This window comes from Ochotona curzoniae, unplaced genomic scaffold, assembly GCF_017591425.1.
Source record: "Ochotona curzoniae isolate NIBS_2020 unplaced genomic scaffold, NIBS_Ocur_1.0 scaffold_1037, whole genome shotgun sequence".
NCBI classification, from domain to species: domain Eukaryota; kingdom Metazoa; phylum Chordata; class Mammalia; order Lagomorpha; family Ochotonidae; genus Ochotona; species Ochotona curzoniae.
The window spans coordinates 19,127,626-19,151,509 of NW_024467083.1; the positions used below are offsets into that span (position 1 = coordinate 19,127,626).

The 23,884-nt window shown below is 40.6% G+C and overlaps 1 long non-coding RNA gene across 1 annotated transcript in view; it reads left to right on the forward strand.

The window, feature by feature from the left end:
• The window catches only part of LOC121168668, a 50,662-nt gene that overhangs the window by 20,184 nt on the left and 6,594 nt on the right, over positions 1-23,884 (forward strand). The window contains exon 2 of the long non-coding RNA XR_005885739.1: positions 5,986-6,059. This is a non-coding gene — a long non-coding RNA (uncharacterized LOC121168668). The remainder of the gene's footprint in view (positions 1-5,985; positions 6,060-23,884) is intronic.

Below are 23,884 nucleotides of genomic sequence, written 5' to 3' on the forward strand. Positions count from 1 at the left end.
CAAGTGGGTCTAGAGGTCCCAGGATGTGGACTATCCTTCACTGCTTTTCCAGGTCACAAGCAGGGATTTGGATTGGAAGTGGAGCAGCTGGGACATGAACCAGCATCCATATGGAATGCCAGGGCAGAATTAGCCAACTGAGCATTAAACAGGTTCTATACCAAGAGAGCTAAAGGAAATACTCTATTATTCAGCAAATAGTCATTGAGTATCTATTATGTGCTACATAATAAGGTAAGTTTGAGTGATCAAATCACTACAAAGTTTTCAGAATAGGTGAAAAGGTATAGATAAACAAATTGTAACGCTTTTATGAGTCTGGGAAGGCAGAACTGGGAGTGTGAAAGTTAAGGAGTTGGGAAAAACCTTTGGAAGGGATTTATAACCAGCTGAGTGAGTGTGGTACCGGTGAAGATGCTGGCAGACTGAAGAAACAAAATGTTACACAAGGAAATCGTGATGCTTTTAAGAATCTAAGACATTTCCCCAGCTATCGGCAAATGCCTAGGTTGCATTGTACCTAGGCAAGTGTTACACTGCTGGGAGAAAAACAGCTAATAGCTGGAAGACATCCTAGGCCTGGTTAATGCCAAATTTATGTTAACTATTCAATGTATCAGCAGAGTTGCCTATTCCATTCTTTTTAAAGATATGTCAGTGACAGATGCCCACAGATAGGATCTGAGGATGAGCATGTGAGTGTGTGTGGGCCCTGGGTAGGCAGACAGGGCCTAGACTGGTATGACACACTGCTGAGGGACCAGGCTGGTGATCTGTGCACTTGCGGGTATGGGGGCTGTGGATTACCCAGGGAGATGGGTCTGGAGAAGTGTGAGAATGAGACAGGTGAGGAGTGACTTCTGGGGGACTTGCACAAATCAGGTTACTGCACTTGCAGGTAAATGAGGGGTCTGAAACCCAGTGGTTTAGAGGAGGGACACTTGAGGACCTTTTGAGACTAAACCAATACACCTTGCCTGGGTGGAAGACCTGAGGTAAGATTGTTCATATCAACTACCACCTACCAGCGCACACAAAAGCCATGGATGGGGGGGGGGGCTGCTTGGCAGGGCTCAATCACAGTACCCATTAGTGAGTGCCAAGGTAGAGTGTGGACTATGGTAGGCTGGGTCATGACGCTACCTAACTCACAAGAGAATTGGATCTGGGAGCAGATTCTATAGGGGATTATGGGCTCACCCCTGTGGGACTACCATACCAGGCTGTAGCACCCACAGGTGCATCCAAGAACAGGGTGTGGGATGGGCCAGGCTGCAACATCCACAAGCACACACACAAAAGGCAACACTGGGAGTCATACTGCCGAGTAAGAGCCTAGCACCCATTGACATGTGTAAGATATGGATCTGGGGTAGGCCTGGTGGGGGAACTGGGAGAATTCCCCTGCTGGACCATCACTCCTGCTGGTGAGCACATGAATCAAGAACAGGTGTTGGTCAGGCCAGGCAAAACTGCTTCACTTGTTGGCATATGTGTGGGCTGGCTCTGGGGGAGTGGACTAGGCTAAACCATAGCACACTGGCACGCATGGGAGCCAGGCTAGGGTATGGGTCATGCCAGGCTAGGCTAGGCTGGAGCATATGATGGCAAAGGCCAACCTGGGGATGGGTTATGCCAGTCTGGGTTGGAGCAACCACCGATACATGCAAGATCTGTGGCTGGGAGTGAACCTTGTTGAGGAGCTAAGGAGATATCCCTGCTGGGATACGGTTCCCAGTAACGAGGCGAGAGCTGGAATAGGAGGTGGCAATCTGGGTTGGATATAGCTGCAGTGTCCCTCAGCATGTGTTTGAACTGGGTTTCGGGTGTGCCAGAGGGCTAGGCTCCAGCACCTCCTGAACCATGTGAGAGCTGGGTATTGGGGGTAGCCCAGGCATAGCTGGGCTGTATCATCCAACAATAAGAACTGTAATGGGTGTTGACTGGTTGGGCAAGGTTACTGTACCTGCCAGGATAGGAGGTGGGCCAAATCAGGTTGGGCCAAGAACCCACCTGTGTGCATGAGATCTGCCTCTGGGAAGAGACCTGAAAGAAGAACTTGGGGAACTCCTCTGTCAAGATACAGGTGAGTACAAGAACCAAGGCTGGGAGAAGCCCAGAATAAGCCAGTTTACAGTACCTGCTGATATATGTATGGGTCACATCTGGGAGTGGGCCAAGCTCAGCCAATTCATAACACACACTGGAAGGTGTGAGAGCCAGAACAGAATGCAGGACAGACCTGATTGGGCCCAACACCACCAGCCAGTTCACATTAGGGCTGGAACTGGGGCCTGGTTGGACCAGGCTAGGCAGCAGCTCCTGAAAGCATAAGCTGGAACTGGGTATAGACGAAACTGAGCCAAGCTACAGCACCCTCTGCTGAATGCTGAAGTAAGGAGAGTCATACCATTCTGGGCGAAAGCTCCTACCAGCACATGTAAGACCCAGGATGAGGGGTGAGATCAGTAGGGGAGGTTGTGGAGGTTCCTCTACTGGCCACTGCTCCTGCTGGTGAGCATGAAAGCTCGGGCTGGGGACAAACCAGGCTGGGCAGGGCTACAAACCTATAGGCCTATATGTGAGCTGGATTGGGGGAGAGCCAGACTGGACTAAGTGACCACATCCATTAGTCAGAGTAAGTGCAAGCTGGTTGGGTTTTGCTGAAGTATTGGCTAACAGGTGCTTGGATGGGGCAAGTCCCGTCAGGCTAGACCATAAAACCACCGAGAAAGTGACAGATCCAGCTCTGTGAGTGGATCTAGTAGGTAAATTGTGGGAACCCTATCTGATGGGCTGCAGCTCCACTGGTGAGTATGAGAACCAGGGTGAGGGTCAGGCCTGACTAGATGGGTGATATCAACTGCTGGCATGAGCATGGGCTGAACAGTGGGGTCAGTTGGGCTGAACTAGTATCAAGCATCCACTGATGTGTATAAGAGCTGAATGGGATGCAGGACAGACTGGACCACTCTACTGCACATACCAGCATGGGCAGGAACTGGGGATGGGATGGGCCTGGTGGGAGTTATTGGGGGTCACTCTGACAAGGCTGCAGTTTTCACTGGCTTGTGTGAGGGCTGAGTGTGTGGTGGGCAGGGTTAAGCTGGGATGCTGTATCCATTGGTTTCTGTATGAGATGGAGTCAGGCTGGGAACAGAACAGACCAGGTAACTGCTACCACCAGTGTGTTTTTATGCTGATGTGGGTGATGGACTGAGCCAGACTCCACACTATCTGGCACACACAGGGGTCAGTTCTGGGGTCACCTCTGGTGAGGTTTCTTTGGCCAATCCTCCCCCACCTCCAACTGGGTCACTGGACTCAGAATTCCAACCATGCTGAAAATTGCAGCAACTATGGTCTGACCGTGGAGTGCATGTGTCAGAACTGGGTCTCCTTGGTTGCTGAGAGCTGTGTGATGGACAGTAGGCCCAGTTGCTCATGGGGGATATGCCACAGTTCACTGAGGCCTGCAGAGGACATCTAGTACCATGGAGTGGGGATCATGTCGGACAGCTCTCCTGGTCAAGTTTTGACAGTGAGTATCTGGGCAAGTCAAGACTCTAAGGTAGACTATGTCAGCCAATGGACCTTGGAAGGATTTTCTCAACCTTGGAGCAGTGAAATCAACAGCATCTCAGAACTATCAAAACCACTTAAGTCGTATCCTCAGAACATGCTCTGCACCGGGGATTGTGGGATGAGTTCGGGTGGCCGTCTTCCATTCCTGGGTACTGAAGCTGTTGGGCTGCTGAAAGTGGCTCTTTCCCCTTTTCTCCTCACTTTCTGAGGATATAGTAAGAAAAAAGGAGATTGGAGGCAGTTGCTTCATCCACTTTCCCCCATCCTTCTACCCTCTCCATCGTAACTGGTAGTTCATGGGCAGGCATCCCTCTCAACTATGTAAACATCATCAAAACTAAAATGAATTTATTATTATTTTTTAAAAATCTAAGAAAATTAAAACATGATAGAGTAAAAAGTCATTGCCAATGCCATGAAGAGTCTTATAAAGTGTGGTAGCAGTATAATTATGTTAATCGTCATTTATTCAGTGTCTATGGTATGGTACATAGCAGCCCCTGTGTTCTGTGTCTGTAATTGAAAGTCTGAACTCTCATGCTAATCTCACCTCTAGGTTACCATTAAGCCACATCTCCTAATTCCATTTTTGGAGTTACTTGAGAGATCTTATGTTCTTCTCCTCAGAAAGGTCCATAATATGAATAATAAATCTTTTTTATAGCCCTCAGTCATCTTTGGTGTCATCGGTCCCCATATCTGAGATGAATTTCAGTGGTACTCCACCTCATTTTTTACAGTGACAACTGGCTTATTTGAGATTTACAGCAACTCTGAATTTGGTGCTACAGTTATTTCTATTTTATAAATGAAACTGGAAAAGACATTACTAACTTGTGAGAAAGTCACTTGGTGCAGAGGTCACAGTGAACAAAAACTGAAACCATTCAAACTTGAGAGGCTGTTTTCTAGGCTCTCCTGGTCTACCATGTATTTGTATCTTATCTTAAGGTCAAGAAACAGCATTGAAAAGCTTTAGCTAGTAGACTAATACAATAAAGTTTTGCATCTTAGAAAAATCTTTCTGGAACCTGTGAACAATATAGTGATTTGAATCAAAATGCATAATTCCCTCCCACAAAATCAGGTAAGGTAATTCTGGACAATTTTTTTTTTTTTTGCTTAGCATAGGAGCCTATTGAAAAGCAAGAAAGTCAAGTCCCTAGGTACCAGAGATGAAGGGTGATCACAAAACCCAAGAACAGTTAGGGAGCTGAAGTTGAGACCCTTTAGGTGTATCAGAACCTGGTAAATGCACATGTGAAGAGAATTCAGTGGTGGAGGAGGATTGGTTGGCAAGAAAAAAGGCTTTTATGTAACAGGGGTTGGACACAAACCATGTAACCAAGGCTGAGATCACTGGAAAGACGCAATTCCTCTGTTGACAGCCCAGCTACACCATTAGGAGCATCTTGATTGTTTTACCGGAGTGTGAATAGAAAGAGTTAAGTGGGGAACAGCTCATTATTGGGGACTTTTTAATTACTCACTTCATGAATGAAAATCCGTGCTTATGACAGATTATGAAATCTGCAGGATCACAGCAGAAGAGTTGAAATTGCCACATAAATCCTTAGATTCCAGGATCCAAGTGCCTTAGTCCTCTTTGAAGCTGAGCTTTAATTTGAACACAAAAATCACAAGTCATATAAGGTGACAAACTGCCTTGGGGGTGAGAGAACACACACACACAACTACAGTTAGAACCAATGGAAAACTTTTTTAAATTATGTAAGCTCATGGAAAAAGAAGAGAATGAAAATCCACAGGACAAGAGAAAGATACTGAAGGAAAAGAACCAGAAAATTGGAAAAGAAGCAAAGATAAATCCTAGAAATGAAAAAAATATGGCTCATCAGGTTATGAATGTGCAAGAGGGATTAATAGACTTTTACAGCTAGAGAATTAGTGGAAGCTATAGAATGACATAATGCAGAAATGACATAATGCAGCATAGATGAAGACATGGAAAGAAAAGGGGGCAAAATGACAGAATGCAATGTGTTGTCATTCATCTGACTAAAAAGTGAAGGATTTTTCTTATTATATTAGAATTGGGTGGGATTTTAAAACTGTAATTCAAAACCAGAAGATGTAAAATAAACCCAGAAAGTCAAACCAATTATAAGCTTGGAAAATGTGTTTGCAACTTATAACATAGGAAGTTAGTTCCTGAAAAATAACTGTGATGCCAATAGCCTAAGAAGAAAACAGGTAAAGTGAACTTAAAGAAATGAACAGAAAGGAGAATTAGATGGAGATCCTTAAACAAATAAAAGTTGTTGAATTTTACTAATGATATGTAATTGGTAATAAGCAGTTCCTATGTGCCAGGACCTGTTCTTGGCAACTCACAATAACCTTTCATTGAAATGACTCCTTTTCATCTCTGTTTTACAGATGAGGAAACTGGGACATGAGGAGATTAAGAGGCCTTTTCAAACTTCATGAGCTTGTCATGGATTCAAACTCAGGTAGTCTGACTATTGACACCCCAACTAATCTGTACTGTCCCCCAGCACTGATGCTCCTTGACTTATGTCCTAAGAAACTCATCATAAGTCGAAATTATTCTAAGTTTAAAATGTACTTAACACATATAACCTACAGAGCACAGAACACCGTGAAGTACTGCTGGTTTCTCCTTCATGACTGCATGGCTGGCTGAGAGCGATGGCTTGCTGTTGCTTTCCAACATCATGACAGAGTATGTGCTGCACAGAATTAGTATAGGGAAAGATCAACATCCATTATTCAATATATCATTTCTACCACTGCAGGTGCCATTTTCACGTAACCATAAGGTTGAAAAATCATAAACCAAACCACCCTCTGAATTCTGTGCAGAAAGAAGAAAAAGTTTAAAATATGGTCCATGTGTTTTATTTGATTCTCAGTTTAACACAACTTAAAAATCTTGATACATACATATCCACATATACAGGGATCAAGATAAATGAGTAATACTGATAATATGACCTCTATGGAGGAAATTTTGTCAGTATCTGTCACAAATAGATGGGCATCCCTGCTATTCTCATTTGCCTTGAAGTCTAGAAATCAAGACTGAGCCATAACTAATGTTATCAGAGTGAGGGTAGCAATGGATTTTACCCTTTGAAGAAAGGCTGAGGCTGCTGGGTTCAGGGAGTTGTAAAAGTTGAGCAGTGGCCGCTGGTTGACACAAAGTTCTTGATGGTCTAAGACATACTGATGCTCCAGACCACTCTAACTCATCCTGCAGACTTTAACTTGCTGAGATTCCTTAAGATCCTCAGACAGGACTTGACATCACACCTTGAAGCCAGCAGGCATACTGGTTTTTCTGCATTGCAACAGGACAGTCCAGCAGAGGGAGTAGCAGACCTTTGTTTCCTGGGAATCTGCCTGGTCAGCATGAGGCTGGACGTGACCTGTGGAATTCTGAGGTCATCTCTGCCTGGACTTTGCAGATGAAACACGCCCCTGAAGCCAGGCTGTTAGCTATTTGCTTCAGGTCCGACAGGTTTGCAGTTACTCATCTAGAAAGGTCTGACCTACATGAGGGGTCAGAATGATAAGCATGTTTAAGGAAAAATGGATAAATCTTGGATTATATCACATATTCACTATGATTGACTTCAAAACCACACTTTACAGAATCACAGTCACACTCCATTTTATGCTAGTCTCTTCTAGATAATTTAGTTTTTGAAATCACATTTCTGTATCAAAATCTATTCCTTAACCACAAATGGGTCTGACTCTTTTAAAACACTTGTCTGCAATAACCATAAAATGCAAAACACGTGTTGGGCTAACGTGATACACCAAGTCAGTTGACACTGTGGACAGCCCTATGCTTCTTAAACAAGACACACAAAAAATAAACACCCTGAAAAGTCCCAGAGAGAGTCATTGCTCTCCACTGTCTGGGCAAGAAAGTCCATGAGAAGCACTATTCCTTTTTTGAGGTATAGGATAGATCAATTATTAGCAGAGGCTTTAAAAATACATAGCGCTTTAAAAAACCTCTGGTCAACAACCTTGGGGAATAGTTTGTGAGATTTCAACCTCAAATGGGTAGTAGCTGTTTAAATGGAGTTCATGTTAAAATGTTTATATGTTACCACCAGATGGCAATAGAGAGTTAAAGATGTATAATGTGCATGTAATTTTTTTGTATTATGTTATTCATGCACGGAGCATTAATTTTTAAAAGATTTATTTATTGTTATTGGAAAGGCATATTTACACAGAGAATGAGAGACAGAGAGAAATGTCTTCTGTCTTCTGGTTCACTCCCTAAGTGGCTAGACCGGAGCCAAACTGATGCCAGGAGGTTCTTCTGGATCTCCCATGCAGGTACAGGGACCCAGGCTTTGGACCATCTTCTAGTGCTTTCTCAGGCCACAAGCAGGAACATGTACTGATGTCCATATGGGGTCCTGGTGCTTGCAAGGTAAGGATTTTGCCACTGAACATTCATTTGTTAAATTACTTAGCTATGATATCTCACTTCTGTCTTAGTGTTATCAATTATATTAACATCAGTATAAATGATATATTGTCATAATACTACAGATGGGGATATAGAAAAATTAATGTATTGACCCTCAAATATTTAAAGTTGAAAATTTCTCAGGCATGTAAGTTGAAATGTTCATTAAGATAAATACATTTTAAGAAATATATTTAGTGAAAATATTTTGCCGAGTTATATATGTATTTACTATAAGGCTCAGAAATCTCACTGCTGTGAAATCACTTATGAGAGATCAAAACATAAGTCCACCAAGACTTGTATATAAATATTTATAACAGCTGCATTCACAGCAGCCCAAACTGGAAGCAACTCAACGTCCATCATTTGTGGATAGATCCACAAGTTTATCAAGTATTCACACAATGGAATACATGCCATTTGTAAGGGAAACTGTTAGCTTGCAAAAACATGAGTGAATCGCAAAAGCATAATACTAACTGAAAGAACTTAGACAAAAGAGATCGAATAATGCATTATTGCATTTATACAATCTTTTGGGAAAGGTAAAACTATAAATTAAACTTGAATTGGGTAGAATTTCCAGGAAGCATTGAGAATGTGTTCCCCAGTTAGCATTTCTATATGAAGGAAATCCTGAAAGGACAAGAGCAAAGAAAGAGATGTTGAAGCTGAGAAACAAGTTGGAATTTTAAGCATCAGTGGCATTTAGGAAAAGATTAAAGATAAAGGCACCTAAGCCTCAATCTACTATTTTCTCTATGTGGGAACTTGTGTAGCCATTTAAAATTTGAAGCCATTCTATTCTCATTTGTGTTGAATTACTAGTTAACTAAGCAACTAGCAAAAAATCAGCCTTTCATTGTATCTACAAGAAAGGAGACTTTGTGATGGAAGTTTTTGGGAATCACTGCTGTGTCCTGTAAAATGTAGCCTAAAATCTGCTTTAATGTGTTCTCCAATAACTGATAGCCCATAGGTAATAAAATTCACATACAAATAGGCATCTTTAGCTCTGAAAATGTAAACTGGTTTCCAACATTTTATTGTGAATTTTTCAAGCATTCAGAAACACTGAAGCAGTTTTTGTATTGAACTTATACATACTCATCACCCAGCTTCTAATAACAGCATCTTATAACTGTTAACTATCACATCTGTTTTCAATCATCCTTACATTTATTTAATAATTCTTTTTATTTTTTTATTTTCACAGTAAATTTCAGACATTTCTGTGTCTTTTTGACAATGTGTATGGTTATCTCCTTAGACTTCATCTGTGAGTACATGAAATCTATATTTCTACATGAAATACATGAAATCTAGAAAAGATGATGAAAAAATTCATGTGGAAACACAAGAGACTCTGAATAGCCATAGCCATTTTAAACAATAAAAACAAGGCTGGAGGAATCACAATTCCAGATTTCAAAACATATTACAGGCAGTTGTGATCAAAGTAATCTGATTCTGGTGAAAAAACAAAAACAAAACAAAACAAACAAACAACAACAACAACAAAAAACCCAGAGAAGATCAATGGAACAGAACAGAATCCTCAGAATTGAGCCCATGCATCTCACCAATAAGTCTTTGACAAGAGAACTGAAAACATTCCATGGAGCAAAGACAGTCTCTTCAACAAATGCTGCTGGGAAAATTGGATATTCACTTGCAGAAGTAAGAGGCAAGACCCTTACCTTTCACCTTTAAAAAAAATTATATATTTTAGAATGACAGAAGAGATAGAAAGAAAGATCTTCCATCTGCTGGCTCACTCCCCAAGTGGCTGCAATGGCTGGAGCTGAGCCAATCTAAAGCCAGGATCCAGGAGCTTCTTACAGCTCTCCACGCAGGTGCAGGGTCCCAAGATTTGGGACCATCCTTCACTGTTCTCTCATGTCATTACCAGGGAGCTTGATTGGAAGTAGAGCAGCCAGGATACAAACCCCATATGGGATCCCAGCACTTGTAAGGGGACGATTGGCCAAATGAGCCATGGGACTCTGCCCTACCTTTCACCTTTTACAATAACCAGCTCTAAATGGATCAAAGATCCAAATCTGTACCCAGAGACCATCAAATTTCTAGAAGGGAACTCTATGCGACATAGGTATAGGCAAAGACTTCTTTGAAAAGACACCAAAAGCACAGGCTATTAAAACCAAAATAAACTTGTAGGACTACATCAAATTAAGAAGCTTCTCTACCTCAAGTGAAATGATCAATAAAGTAAGGAGCCCATCACAGAATAGGAGAAAATCTTCATACTCTATACAACATTCAGGGGACTAATATCCAATTTCTACAAAATGCTCCAGAAATTCAACAATAGAAAAACAAATAACCCTGTCAAATATTTCCCAAACGATGAAATTCAAAAGGCTAATACCCACATGAAAAAATGTTCATGTTTCCTAGCTATTAGGGAATGCAAATAAAAACCACAATGAGGTACCACCTAACTCCAGCAAAAATGTTCCACCTATAGAAATCAGCAAACAACAATTGTTGGCGAGGTTGTAGGCGAAAAAGGTGCCCTGATCCACTGTTGGTGGGAATGTACATTAGTACAATCATTTTGGAAATTCGTATGGAAAGTGCTCAGATAACAGAGAATTGACCTGCCAAATGACCTGGCCATCCCACTCCTGGGAATATATCTAAAGGAATTAAAATTCACATTTGGGAAAGCAATCTGCCATCCTATATTTCTAGCAACACAATTTGTAATAGTGCAGACATGGATTCAATGCAGATGCCTATAAACAGAGGAAAGGATAAGGAAACTGTGGTATGTCTACTCAGTGGAATACTACTCAGCCATAAAGAATGAAATCTTGCCTTTTGCAGCAAAATGGTCTCAACTGGAAACCATCATGCTGAGTGAAGTAAGCCAGTCCCAACGCAACAAATGTCATACGTTCTCCCCGATATAAAACAGCTAATATACACAAAGATATATATATAAATATATATACATGCTATAGGTGTGTATTAATATTATGTATTAATACACATGAACTGTTCAGGGAAGACCAGCATTGGGAAGTAAAGGTACTAGGCAGTATGTGGCTTTACTCCCAGAAAAAAGGAAGCCTTTTAATGAAACTTATACTCTTACCATGTCATGATACATTTAAATGGTAAAAAGTTAAACTTGTAACTGATACGAACAAAGTATATTATTGTGATAATTCTGGGGACAAAAGACAGGAGGGAAAAATGGGGAGGCAGGAAAGGGAGGGGGAGGAATGAACCCCTATATTTGCAAAAATGTATTGCAAAAAAAAATAATAATAAAAAAGAAAAAAAGTTAACAGATTCAATATGATTTCAGATACAGTTCTAAGAACAGAATGCTGTTCTTCGCCCTTCCTCACCTTCCTTTCTGCTTCCTTTTTTCTGGGGGGGAGTTGAGATAAAATACTTTAAATTTGCATTATGTAAAAAGACTTAATAGTTTACAAAATAAGAAGTTTCACAAATTTAAAGCAAAAATATCCTAGTTCATTGAGAAGACCGATAATGGCTATAAATAATAATCAAATAGAAAAATAACCATTTCACCTGCGTAGAGTGCATTTTAAAGTAATCATAAGTCATTAAAACTAACTAAAGTAGTGTACAGGGCTGGCAGGGTGGCATGATACGCTAATCCGTCTGTGATGGGTGCCAGTGGGTGCCAGTTCATGTTCTGACTATTCCACTCCCAATCCAGCTCCCAGTTTGTGGCCTGGGAAAGCAGCAGAGGATGGCCCAAAGCCTTTGGACTCTCTAGTCATGTGGGAGATCTGGAATAAGCTCCTGGCTTTAAATCAGCTTAGCTCTGACCATTTGGAAAGTGAACTCGTGGACAGAAGATTTTCTCTCTTTCTCTGTCTCTCCTTTCTCTGTAAAAATATGCCCTTCAAAGAAAAATTTTAAAATAAATCTTTAGGGCCCGGTGCGATGGCACAGTGGTTAAGGTCCTCGCCTTGCACGCCCAGGATCCCATATGGACGCCGGTTCTATCCCGGCAGCCCGACTTCCCTCCAGCTCCCTGCCTGTGGCCTGGGAAAGTGATTGAATATTATCATCAGTAAGAGGATGAGCAAGCTTGAAGAACAAGAGGCGTTTGTTATCCTACATTGTCTCAGAGATAGGAAAGTAACAAAGCATAAAATGTGTTCAGTGGTCTCTGACGGAAGGAAGAGGCCAAAAGACGAGCATGCCAAAATGTTTTGAAACTGAAGTTTTCATGAAATGATACAAACTGGAATTATATGAATCAGTCGAGTGCCAAAGCTTGGTACGTGAGCTAGACCTACTCAGTGAGCTAGGCCTCCAGCAGTGAGGTCCCGACGATTTCTAGGAGATGCTGCTCATTGCTAAGATGTGTGAAGAAACCTTTCCCTTTTGCTCTCCGTTTCTTCGTTCCAGTTAATTGTATTATTACGCTTAGAAATGCTGCAGCAATCTTGTGATCACTGGGCAACAAAAGCAACAACAAATGCTGAGAAGACATCTCAATGTCTGGCATGACAATGTTGCAGCAGTCCACCTCCTTGTCTTGCCCTGTGACTCAGAGACTTGTTATCCTTGATCTAGGAATGAGAGAGGGAAGGTGGATGAAACTCCCTGGGGAGCAGATTTTTTTCCAGACATTTTCAGTCTCCCACCCCAGATGGTCTGGCCTGAGAAAGCAGCAGATCAGACAGCTTTTAGCAATTGTTGGTCTTAGAACATTCCAATAAAGGGGGAAATCGGACAATTAATTATAATGAGTTCATGAAGCTTTGCTTAAAAGTTTTATGCTTTTATTTAAATTAACCCAAAAACCCAAAAGACATCATTAACTTGTGAAAATACGATTCTCTGGGGCATGTGAGTAATAGAACAGCTCTAGTTAAGGACCTTCTTTTTTCCTAGGACATGGTGTTTTACTCACAAGGCCAATGAGAACAAAAAGGAACATAAAACAGACATAGTAGCAGGCTTTAGGATGTCTCTGATTTTTATGCCTGATGCTAATGAGGTCGTAAGATCGTGCAACATTTACCGAAGCCAATAACTTGGCTTGATGACTAGAATGGAATGTGACTACACAGGTTTTTGCTTTGATTCCTGGTATTAGCAGTCATTTTAGGAGAAGCTGACTTCAGACTGGTCCAACATCACATTGGTGCTGCTAAATAAAGCTGCTCTGGTAATTCTCCCCTGGATTACTCCATCTGGTCCTTATCCTGCAGCACAAACCATAATCCGTATCTTTTCCATTAGCATTTGGGCAATAGATGCATGTTTGTGTTTCTATTTAAATGATGATGATGAAGATCTCTCACATTTTCAGAACTTCATGCATGCTGAGGTCTCTGTGGAATGCTTTATGCTTATTAGATCACTTAAGCTAAGCAATAACAATGAGGTAGGTCATGTGATTCTCATCGTGTAGATGAAGCAGCTCAGTTTTAAGAGGTCAGGTTCCTGACAAAGTCTTATGATTACCCTTTGATGGAGACACAATTTGAACTCTTTGCACATATTTTGGAGCTCATACTTGTAGCCAACATGTTATATCAATTCCCTATCATAAGATCAAGAAATTGTGAACATCATCAGCATCTGATATTAAAAATTATTCTCAAGCCTGTGGTATGTTGCTGCTGTTCTGCAACCTGTGAAGACTTAAGTATACCTTGTTCTGAAGTCTGATATAGACTTAAGTATACCTGCTCCACAATATCCACCTTCAAAATTAAAAAGGCAAGGTGGATGCACTTCAGAAGGCTCAGAAAAATCTGAATTTCTAGGGTGTTACACAACACTTAGTATGTAGTATGTAATGAATAAATATTCATGCTAATATTTTAATGAGTTCAGTTCACAGTGTTTAAGAAAGAGTAAAGATCTATAATAATGACTATCTTAAACTATACTTAAAGAAATACTATAGCCAGGAACAGAGAAAATCAAACAGTATCATAAAGGTGTGTAAGGTGAGAAATTAACTAGTAGGAGACCACAGAATTTTCAAAATGAACAACAGAAATTTTAAAGAGTAAGTGGAAGGACCAAGTCATTATTTATTCATAATAACCTTAAATGTCAATGACTGAATTCCCTAATTACAAGACACATACTGGCTAAAAATCAACAACAAAGAACGAGTTAATCTAAAATACAGATCAAATGAACCTAATATATATTCACAGAAAATTCCATCCTTCAGTTGCATAATATACATTATATTCATCAGTGCATTGAACATTCTCTAGTACAAATCATATGATACCATAAAACAAATCTCATCAGGTTAAAACAAACTTAAAGTAATATCATGCTTCTTTTTTGTCTGCAATGCAATAAAACTGAAAGTTAACAAAAATAAGTATCCAACCTACTCCATGGAATACTACTCAGCCATTAAATAGAATAAAACTCTACCATTTGTAACAAAATGATTCCAACTGGAAACCACTATGCTCAGTTAAATAAGTCAATCCAAAAAGGATAAACATCGTATGTTTTCTCTGATATAAAGCAACCTTAATGCAAAATGCAAGTTAAATAGATATATAGGTAAACATGTATATGCATATATTTTCATACATGAAAGACTAACATACTGCAAAGTGAAGATATGTTGCAGTATGCACCTCTACTCCCAAAAAGGACAGCTCCAATTAAAACTAATAAATACATCTCAATAACAGGATACTAGACTTTCTACCACTGTTTATGCCTATAATTCCATGACACACTTAGAAGTCAGAATGTTGGACTAATGACTGTTTCTGAAGAACTATACTATTGTGGGGAAATTAGATGGAGTGGAAGGGAGAATCCTTGTGCCTCTGCAGCCATATCGTAAATATATATGCATGTATGTATGTATAAGTGTATACACATATGAAATAATACAAATAGAGAGTGACTGAACACTTTCTTGAGTAAATGTTGGATCTCTTAAAAACTAAAGAGGAAAATGTTAGAAGTTCCTTGGTACCAACGAACATGAAATCAAAACATATCAAAATTTATGGGACACAGTAAGCAGTAGTAAAAGGAAAGTTACAGCTACAAGCACCCCCCCAAAATGGAAAGATATCAAATAAATAATCTAACAATACATATCAAAAAAACCTAAAACCAGCAAATTAAACCAAAAATTAGTAGAAGGAAAGAAATAATAAAACATTAGAGAAGAAATAAATAAGACAAAAGCACAGGTGATTATGTATTGGAGAGCTATTTTTTGAAAAGATAAACAATTTTGATAAACCAGTAGTTACACTAACCAAGAAAAATGAGAGAAGACTCAAACCAATAAAATCTGAAGTCAGAAAGCAAACATATTAATTGATATTGCTGAAATACAAAAAATGTATAGGAACTATTACAAAAGACTATATGTCAAAATAATGGAAACTTTGAAGAAACAGGTAGGTTTCTGGACACGTATAATGTGCCAAAAACAGAACCAGCAAGGCAAAAACCTGGAGAGAACAAAATGTCCAAGGATGGACTGGATCAGTCACAGTATTTTCAACAAAGCCCAAAACCAATGGATTCACTGTTGAGTTCCTACTAAACTTTAAGAGCTGACCATGGAAGGATATGGAAGTATGCATTTTATCAAATGTTTTCTCTGCATCTATTGAGATAGTCATATGGTTTATATTCTTTAATTTGTTAATGCTGCCTTTATTGATTTGTATGTGTTGAACATATTTATATATGTTAATCCGTATACCAGGCTTAAATTACACTTGGTCAAACATAATGGTCTCTAATATGTTGATTGATTCAGTTAGTGTGTGAGTGTGTTTGTGTGTTTAGGATTTTTGTATCTGTTCATCAGGGATATAAATCTACAGTTCTCTTTCTGTGTTTCTGTTTCTAGTATGGAATTAAGGCAATGATCTCCTACAAGGACTTTTGGAAGACTCATCCTTTTCAAATGCTTTTAGCAGTTTGAGAATTGGCACAATGGCTAAATCCTCATTTTGCAAGCACTGGGATCCCATACAAGTGCTGGTTCCGTGTTCCAGCTGCTCTGCTTTCCATACAGCTCCTTGTTTATGGGCTGGGAAAGCAGCAGAGGATGACTAGGAACAGTGGGAGACCTAGAAAAAATTCCTGACTCCTAGTTTCACATTGACTCAGCTCTAGCCATTACAGCCACTTGGGGAGTGAGCCAGGGGATGCAAGATCTTTCCATCTCTCCTCTCCATAAATCCGATACACCCTTCCAGTAAAAATAAATAAACCTTTAAATAAAAATATGTGGCCCGGCGCGGTGGCGCAAGTGGTTAAGGTCCTTGCCTTGCACGCCCCGGGATCCCATATGGACACCGGTTCTATCCTGGCAGCCCCGCTTCCCTTCCAGCTCCCTGCCTGTGGCCTGGGAAAGCATTTGAGGACGGCCCAAAGCTTTGGGAACCTGCACCCACGTGGGAGACCCAAAAGAGGCTCCTGGCTTCGGATTGGCATAGTATCGGCCCGTTGCGCTCACTTGGGGAGTGAATCATCGGATGGAAGATCTTCCTCTCTGTCTCTCCTCTCTGTATATCCGTCTTTCCAATAAAAAAATAATAAAAATAAGTCTTAAAAAAAATAAAAATATGTGAAATCACAGGGACCCCAAATAGTTAAAGCAATGCTAAGCAATAAATATAAAGCTGGAAGTATCACAGTAGCAAATTTCAAGATATATTACAGAGCAGTTATAAAAATAGCTTAGTATTGGGAGGCAATAGTGTAGTGTTACAGTGACCAGATAATCCAGTTTGTGGAGATACAAACTAGTATAATCATTCTGGAAAACATTATGGAGATTTCCAAGAAATTTTAAAATAGATACTACTGCATGACACAATCACCCCGCTTCTGAGCATTTATCCAAAAGAGAAAAAATCTGCATATAAACTAGTTATCTGTCCCATATGCTTATTTCAGCTCAATTCAAATAGCTAAAATGTAAGATCAATGTATTGTTTTTGAAATCATGCCCAGACAATGAAATCTCACACACACACACACACACAATGTTGGAACATTAGTTAGCCATTAAAAAGAATGAAATATTGTCTTTCAAACAAAATGGGTAAAAATAGACAGTATACTTAGTGAAATAAGCTATTTCCCCAAAGACAAATCTCACGTCTTCCCTGATTTGTAATGATCAAATACAGAATGCAAAAATGTAAGTTGTTTCAGAAAAATTGGCAATTTGAGATTTTTTATTGTTTGTATCCCTTCCCATTGCTCATGAGAAACAATTGCTTTTCCACTTACTACTTGTTGAATGCTTTATCAGTGGAAGGGGGTTAAACTTATTATAATGGAAAGAATGTCATTATAAAATTAAGAGGCAAAACAATAAAAGAAGGAGGAGGAAGGGCAGGAGTGAGGGAGGGAGAGAGGGAAGTGTAGGAAATATCACTATGTTCTTAAAATTGTACACAGAAAATATGGGCCCGGCGGCGTGGCCTAAGTGGTTAAGGTCCTCGCCTTAAACGCGCCAGGATCTCATATGGGCGCCGGTTCTAATCCCAGCAGCTCCACTTCCCATCCAGCTCCCTGCTTGTGACCTGGGAAAGCAGATGAGGATGGCCCAAAGCTTTGGGACCCTACACCCACGTGGGAGACCTGGGAAGAAGTTCCTGGATCCTGGCTTCGGATCGGCACAGCACTGGCCATTGTGCTCACTTGGGGAGTGAATCATTGGACGGAAGGTTTTCATCTCTGTCTCTCCTCCTCTCTGTATATCTGACTTTCCAATAAATAAATAAATCTTTAAAAAAAGAAAATGCATGAAATTTGTTTCATTTATATAAATAATAAAAGGAAAAAGGAAAGATCTTCCAGAAACTCAGAAAATAAATGAGTGAACCACTTGGAAAGATAGAACCAGTGGAGTCACCTGCAACCCACAGAAATGGGAAAGTGACAGAGACAGTAGAATGGTGCTACAGTGAGCAGACACCCAGCAGCAATCAGTGATTGGAGCTCCACCAGTGATGGGAGCTCCACCAGCAGCCAGGTGGGAAGCAGAGCTCACCAGGAATTCAAAAGGTGAACCCAGCCATAGAACTGCAAGTCCTGCTGACTTGTTTAGTCTTTTTAAAAAGATTTATTTATTTTTTTATTGCGAAGTCAGATATGCAAAGAGGAGGAGAGAAAGAGAGGAAGATCTTCAGTCCAATGATTCACTCCCCAAGTGACTGCAATGGCAGGTGCTGAGACGATCCAAAATCAGGTGCCAGGAACTTCCTCCAGGTCTCCCGTGTGGGTGCAGGGTCCCAAAGCTTTGGGCCACCCTTGACTGTTTTCCCAGGCCATAAGCAAGGAGCAAGATGAGAAGTGGAGCTGTCTGGATTAGAACCGATACCCACATGGGATCCCGGGGCATTCAAGGTGAGGACTTTAGCTGCTAGGCTGCTGTGCTGGGCCCGACTTGCTTAATCTGACCATGAGCAGAAACAGAGTAACAGCCCAGAAAGTCATGTGTGGAAACCGGGTGGATTTCATAGCCAAGATCCCCACCAGCACCACATCAGCTGCCATTTTGTGAATTGGGACAAAAGCGCTGGAGAAAGGACAACAGGAAGCTGCCAGGAGAAAACTCACTTCCACTTTAATGCATTGCACTGGTCCTACCAGGAAAACAAAACCAGCTCAGCATCCCATGAGTTCCACTTAAAATACATCTGGGCTGCATCGTGACTTATATGCCAGCAAGTTCTGGCAAGAGGAGGAAAGAAAAAGAATTCATATAGTGGTGCCAATGACAACTCAGTGTCGTAAGACAGGTGGTTTTCCCTAATCCCAGGTACTACTGGAACCTGGAGCAGGAGAAAGGCTGAGCAGGCAACATGCATTTACAGCAGTGGTGGAGGGGTGCAGCAGGGGGTGGAGATCAGTAGGAGGAAGAATAGCATGGGAGCGTAGGACTGAATCTCACTGGAGGGAGAACTGGGCACTGTACACGATCAGAAAATCAACTTTTAGACCATCAGAAAACACAGCTTAAAAATCAACCTCAAGGCGAAGAATTTACTAATCAAAGTTATAGTGACTTCTGGGACTCCAATAATTTATGTTTGGCCGTTTAATTGTGTTTTTCAATTCTTGAATACTTTTTTTGACCTGATCCAGCTCTGCTTCCAGCTTTTTGTTTGTTTCCCCCATGAAGACTGGAAATATCTTCTAATTTTGAGACTCTTTTTTTCTGCCTCTTTCATTCTATTTTGGAGACTCTCCACTGTACTTTTTATTTGATCCACTGTATTCTTCATTTCTGGTATATTAGCTTTCATTTGATTCATTTCCAGTGTGACATATTCCTTAAATTCCTTGAATGCCTGCTTTATGTATTTCTTGTTGAGAAGAAGTTTTATAACAAATGTTTCAAATTCTGTATCCCCCATTTTCTTGATGTCTTCCTCAGTTAACTCTGAGGTTGGCATTGGGTTTTGCTCCTTTGCAGGGGAAGTTCTGTAATTTTCATGGTGCTTCTGTCTCTTCTTTTGGTCTTGGTCACTGTACTTCTGGTTATCAGAGTCTTCTCCCTGGGGCAGGTTTCTAAGCTGTGTCACCCACAGGTCTACAGTTCAATTTTACTTATTGCAGTTGGTACACAGCTCTTTGTTTGCAATCACTTGTGCCACTCCCTCCAGCGAGTTCCATGTCTGGGTTCTTATGTTAGATTTCCATCATGGTCTCCATTGCCCAGCTCCTGGCTCACCAGTCTCTACCTCCTGTGATACCATGCTGAGGCTGTACCATTATCTGTACAACCTTTCTCACATTTCTGGTTTGAGTAGGTCCCAGGATTAGGGAGACACCAGGTGTCCTATATAGGTGCGTTGTTGGTGGTGCTGTTCTTGCTGGAACCTGTTGGCTTTTAGGTTTGAGGGCCATACTGGCCTATTTTGACCTATACAATGCCATAGTCGGTATTATTTTCCTGTGGGACCAGTGCAATCCACTGAGTTCAGTGAGTTTTCACGAGCTCAGCACATGCACAGCTCACTGTTTTCCCTGTAGTCCAAAAATTTTGCCTCACTATACAAATTTACACCTGATGTGCCACTACTAGAGTTCTTGATCTGCTGGCTGTCAGGTCTGAGGACTACCAGGACCTGTTTTGGGTGGAACCTGTAGGATGCCACATTATTGCAGTTCACTGAGCCAGAAATGAGTTCATTCCCAGCTCAGTGTATGCACAGTCTTGCCCTATAGTCCTTGCATCCTTAAGCAAAATGATGCCTGACACAGCTCTAGGGGATGGACTGGTTTGTGAAATCCACCCTGTTCCTGCAGTGCTCATCTGGGACCTGCTGCTCTGTCTCTGCCTCTGGTCAAATCAAACAGAACAGCAGGATGAGCAGTTCTTGCCTGGGTTCACCTCTAGAACTCTAGGCAAACCTCCCTTCCCACCTAGTTGCTGGTGTAGTTCCAGCTGCTGCTGGAGTTTAATTTGTGGCTTGCTGAATGCTGCTGGCGTATCAGTCACTGCAATACCCCATCATTGTTTTTACTGCTTTCCTGTGTCTGTTAGTCTCCAAGTCGTTCTCTGCTGTTGTTCTTTTCTCTTCTATATCCTGGAATATGCCCTTTCTGGTCCATACTTGATAATATTTTCTCAGTCTGTTTACATGTGTCCTTACCCTATTCCACCATTTTTATTCTCTCCTAGATTAAGATTTTATTGAAATATTGTTATAAAGCTTCTTATCAACAATGAGAAGCACATAGTTCAAGGAATATGTTGCACAAGAAATAGCAACAGTGAAACAAAGTCGAGCTGAATCATTAAAAACAAAGCACACAATATAGTAAGTTAAAGAGCCAGTGGAAACAACCATGAAAAGAATTGCAGGTTCCAAGGTCCAACCATGAAAAGAATTGCAGGTTCCAAGGTCTGGCCATAGAGCCCAAGTGTCAAAGCTGAGCCTCATCAGAGGCTCAAACAGAGCAGTGGACAGCATATATCCAGGTGCACAAGGAGGATATGGCAGTCCATTGGAACCTGCAGAGTACTCCTAGTACCACAACAGAAGACGGAGGACAGAACAAACCAACTACCCCAGCCATGTGTTGTCAGTGAAAATCTGGGCAAATGGAGACTCTAAAATGACCTGTGTCAGCCAGTGGATTCTGGAGAGATTTCATCGTGCTTGGAATGGCGAGATTGGCAGCAATTCAGACCTGTTGAACTATTCAAACAACTTGAGCAGGACCCTCGAAGCATGCCCCACATTGGGGACCTGGAATGGGTGGGAGACTGGGTGGGGCTTTTCCCTCCCTCCCACCCCAGATACAGAAAAAAGTAACAATAATACTAACATGGAAACAAAGGTCTTACCCACTTTCCTGTAGCCCTGGACCCTTTGTACCCTAGTCAACTATGTAAAGATTGTCAAAACAGAATAATTACAAAAAAAGGGGAAAAAGAGTCAGTGGAAAGCCTCAAGAGTAGAAAGAGTGTGACAGCAGAAAGAATCTCAGAATTGGACTACACCTCTTGCAATAACTCTGAAATGTCATAAAGCTGGAAGAGGAAAGTAATCAAGCTAAGAAAGCATCCAGTAGTTAAGGGAAACCATTCACAGGCTGAATATAAGAGTTATGGGAGTGCCTGAAGGTGTGGAAAGAGAAGTAGCTGGGTTTTAAGATATATTCAGTGAAATAATAAATGAGAACTTTCCAAATATGGAGAGAGAATTGGAAAACAAAACAAAGGAGGGGCACAGAGCTCTCAATATATTCTACCAAAAATAATTTTTGCCGTTACATGTTGTAATCAAGTTCTCATTTGTCAAGCATAAGGAAAAGGTACTGAAATATGCATGCTAAAAAAAAAAATCAGTTTTCTTACAGAGGATCCAAATCAGACTCACAGTTGTCCTCTCAGAGGAAACTCTACTGGCCTGAAGAGAGTAGAGTGACATATTCCAAATCCTGAAAGGAAAAAAATTGTCAGCCCAGAATAACTTACCTTTGAAAATGAAAGAAAATCTCACAGCAAAGAAAAGCTTGAACACTTCACATCTGAGACCCACTCTACAAATATTACTTAAACATGTCCTACTGACAGAGAAATGAAATAACACCTACCAAACAAAACCAAAGGCAAACTGGGAAAACATCCAAATAAAACAACAAAAGAAGACTAAATCAAACAATTAACAATCCATTGCTAAATTGATGGGATCAAATCACAGCCTATCAGTATTAACCCTGAATGTAAATGGCTTAAACTCATCAGTCTAAAAATCTATTTATCTGTTGCCTATAGGAAACACATCTCACCAACAAAAATAACTGAAAACTGAAAGTGAAAGGATGGGAAAAGATACTCCAGACTAATGGAAAGGAAAAATGAGCTGGTGTAGCTATTTAAAACAATAGAAATGGAGGCAATCTTTCCAAACACTTTCTATGAGGACAACATCATCTTAATACCAAAGTCAGATATAGACACACCAGGGAAAGAGAATTACAGACTAATATTCCAGATGAATGTTTATGCAAAAATGCTCAACGGGATACTGGTCAACATAACCCAACAATAATACATTAGAAAGATAGATCATTCACCCAGACAAGAGAACATTAAACATTCAGGTATAGTTTAACATATGCAAATCAATAAATGTGATATACCGCATCAACAAATTGAAAAATATCATTTCATCATCTCAATAGATCCAGAGAAGGCATCTGATAAAAATACAACACTACTTTATGCTAAAAACTCTAAGCAAGATTGGCGTAGAAAGAACATTCTACAACATAATTTCAGCAATTTCCCAAACTTAAATGCCAGCATTATACTAAATGCGAAAAGACTGGAAGCTTTTCCACTAAGATCTGGAACTAGATAAGGATACCCACTTTAATCACTGCTATTCAACATTGTATTGGAAGTCCTATCTAGAGCTTTAGGTAAGAAAAAGAAATTGAAGGAATTTAAATCAAAAATGAGGAATTAAAATTATCCCTCTTTGCACGTGACATGATCCCATACATAAGAGAACCAAAGATCAAGAAATTAATGGAACTCGGGCCCGGCACGGTGGCGCAAGTGGTTAAAGGTCCTCGCCTTGCACGCCCGGGATCCCATATGGGCGCCGGTTCTAATCCCGGCAGCCCCGCTTCCCTTCCAGCTCCCTGCCTGTGGCCTGGGAAAGCATTTGAGGACGGCCCAAAGCTTTGGGAACCTGCACCCGCGTGGGAGACCCGGAAGAGGCTACTGGCTTCGGATCGGCATAGTATCGGCCCGTTGCGCTCACTTGGGGAGTGAATCATCGGACGGAAGATCTTCCTCTCTGTCTCTCCTCTCTGTACATCCGCCTTTCCAATAAAAAAATAATAAAAATAAATCTTTAAAAAAAAAAGAAATTAATGGAACTCATAAGACAGTTTGGCAAGGTAGCAGGATACAAAATTAATGAACATAAATCAGTGGCTTAGTATACACAAACAACTTCATGGCTGAGAAAGAACCTGTAAGTACAGTCTGCTTTAAAGTAGTGGACAAGAATCTTAAGTACCCTGGAATAAATCCAGTGAAAGCTGTGAAAGACCTCTGATGAAAATTATAAATGGGAAATTACAATGGGAAAAAGATAGAATAAGACATTAAAAGATAAAGAAATTTACTATATTACTGGTTCAGCAGGATCAACATCATTAAAATATTCATATTATTGAATATAATTACAGATTCAATGTAATTGCAATAAAAATAAAACAGAATTATTATCAGAAATAAAAAACTGATAGAGTTCATCATGAAACACAAGAGAGCATTAATAGCCAAAG